General features: G+C 48.9%; 1 pseudogene; it reads left to right on the top strand.

Annotated features, from left to right (window-relative positions):
• The first annotated feature begins 207 nt into the window (after window positions 1-207).
• LOC102469089 (ataxin-3-like) lies at window positions 208-1495 on the top strand (annotated as a pseudogene).
• Window positions 1496-2878: the final 1383 nt, after the last annotated feature.

Consider the following 2878-nt stretch of genomic DNA (forward strand, 5'->3'; position numbering starts at 1 on the left):
ATCAGCACTCGCCCGTAGTTGACCGCAGTTCGCGTCCCGGACCCGGTGGCTTAAAACGTGCCAGGCCTGTGTGCATACCTTTCCAAAATCCCGAGAGGAGAATGGAGGAGAAGAGATTGTGGCGTGGCCATCACACGTGGGGGGTGATTTCTCGCTTTCTGTCTCTCTCTCTGTCTCTCTCGTGAGCACACACACCCTATAATAAACATGGAGTCCCTCTTCCACGAGAAACAAGAAGGCTCCCTTTGTGCTCAGCGTCGCCTGAATAATCTGCTGCACAGAGAATACTTCAGCCCCGTGGGATTACCCTCAATTGCACATTGGCAAGGATGAGAGTGGCAGGGGGAGCCACTAGTGAAGACCATCGCACATCTTTACAGCAGCCTTCTGGGGACAGGGATGCCAGCCTTCCTCTATTCAGGTTATACGCAATGCTTGGAAGTTGGGGGTTTACAACTGACCCCATTCAACAGTACAGAGTATCAGAGGCCCAGGATCGATCCCATAAACGAAAGGTCATTTCTATGCAATTATAAAGAACACTGGTTTACGGCTAGAACATGAGAAAAATGGGACCAGCAGTTAGCATAATGGCTATGTCCCGGGACTCCCACGTAGTCGACCGCAGTTCGAGTCCCGGACCCAGTGACTTAAAACTCATGCTGGGCATGTGTGAGTGCATGTCCAAGATCCCAAGAGGAGAATGGAGGAGAAGGGACTGTGGCATGGCCATCCCCCCAGGGAGGTGATTTCTCGCTTTCTCTCTGTCTCTCTGTCTGGCAAGCACATGTGCCCTATAGCAAAAACCTCTTCAAGAAAAGGAAAAAGAAAATGAGGAAAAGAGTGGTTTAACTTGAATTCTCTCTTGAGCGTCCAGAATTCATATCAGATGCATACCTTGCACATTTCTTGGCTCCGTTCCAGCAGGAAGGTTATACTACATTTGTCGTTCAGGGTGACCTGCCGGATCATGAAGCTGACCAACTCCTACAGATTATCACGGTCCAACAGATGCATCGAGCAAAACTTACTGGAGCAGAATTAGCACAACTGAAAGGTCAGAGAGTCCATAAAACAGACGTAGACTGAGTCTCAGAAACCCATGATGGGTCAGGAATGTTAGACGAAGATGAGGATTTGCAGAGGCTCTGGCACTGAGTCGCCAAGAAGTTGACGTGGAGGATGAAGAAGCAGATCTCCGCAGCTCAGAATACAAGGCAGTTCCAGGAATCTACCTGAAGAGAGTCTGCAGACATCAAGCACAAACCTTACTTGAGGAGAGCTGCGGAAGAGGAGAGAAGCCTATTTTGAAAAGCAGCAGCAGCAGCGGCAGCGGCAGATCCACCAGGACAGGCTCCCGTCTGAGTGGCAGGCCGACCACAGGTTCAGGAGCACTCGGGAACGATCCAGGTGGTGAAGCTGTGAGTGAAGAGGACATGCTTCAGGCAGCTGGCACCTTGTCTTTGGAAACTGTTAGAAATCATATGAAAACTGAAGGGGGAACCAGCAGTTAGCATAATGGCTGTGTCGCTGGACTCCCACGTAGTCGACTGCGGTTCGTGTCCCGGACCCGGTGGCTTAAAACTCACGCCGGGCGCGTGTGCATGCGTGCCCAAGATCCCGAGAGGAGAATGGAGGAGAAAGGATTGCGGCGTGACCATCCCCCCTGGGGGGGTGATTTCTCGCTTTCTGTCTCTATGTCTCTCTCTGTCTGTCTGGCGAGCGCACGCGCCCTACAGTGAAAATCTCTCCAAAAAAAAAAAAAAAAAAAAACTGAAGGAAAGAAATAATGCCTTTTAAAAATCATTTAGGTATTTGCGCTTTCCAGCATTACCCTGTGTGATTGCAGCAGGGTCCATTTTGATGACGTGGTCAAGGAGAACAACGTCCAACAGAGGGAATTAGACTTGCAGGTGGTCTGCACACAAAATGATGCGGATGTGGAAACATGCATCTGTCGGGTAAATAATGCTCTTCCAAATACTAGCCAAAGAGGCACTCACTAATTAAAGAAATTTAAAATTGTCTTAAAAAAAACTCTTTAAAACAAAACAAAACAAACGAACAAAAACCACGATCATGGAAAGAAGGAAAGAGAGCCGGCGAGAAGCATACAGGTGGATGTGCTGGATCCCAAGGCCCACTCCGCGGTTTGAGTCCTGGACCCCGTCGCTTGAAAACCACACTGGGTACGTGTGTGCCCAAGACCCGTCGTTCCCCGGGGGCGATTTCTCACTTTTCCTCTCTGTCTTCTCCACATGTGCCCTTTAGCAAAAGCCTAAAACAAACCAAAAACCAAACTATTGACGCTTTTCGTGCCTGAGTTGGGGATTTTTAAAAATAATTTTCTCCATAGTTTTTTACACCGACTAATTTATGGAGACATATGACTTGTGTAATCAGAAAAATTACACCACTTAGAAGTCATACTGTAAACAGACAGCACTGGGAAGTGTTCCCGCCTGATTCCCAGTGGTTTGCAACCTCGGAGTCATTCGATTTAACAGGAATTTTTACCAATCTCAGCTCAAGCTGAACCCTGTGTCAATCAAATCAGAAAGAGAAATGCAGGCTTCAGTATTTTCAAGTTCCCCAGGGGATTCTGTGTGCACCTAAGGTTAAGGACTACTGATAGAGGGACCAGCAGTTGGAGTAATGGCTATGTCGCTGGATGCCCATGTAGTCGACCACAGTTCCAGTCCTGGACCCGGTGGCTTAAACTCACGCCAGGTGCATGTGTGCGTGCCCAAGATCCCGAGAGGAGAATGGAGGAGAAGGGATTGCAGTGTGGCCATCCCCCCTGGGGAGGTGATTTCTCTCTTTATGTCTCTCTGTCTCTCTCTGTCTGTCTGGCGAGCGCACGTACCCTATAGCAAAA

Source organism: Tupaia chinensis, unplaced genomic scaffold (assembly GCF_000334495.1).
Source record: "Tupaia chinensis unplaced genomic scaffold, TupChi_1.0 Scaffold000143_1, whole genome shotgun sequence".
Taxonomy (NCBI): domain Eukaryota; kingdom Metazoa; phylum Chordata; class Mammalia; order Scandentia; family Tupaiidae; genus Tupaia; species Tupaia belangeri.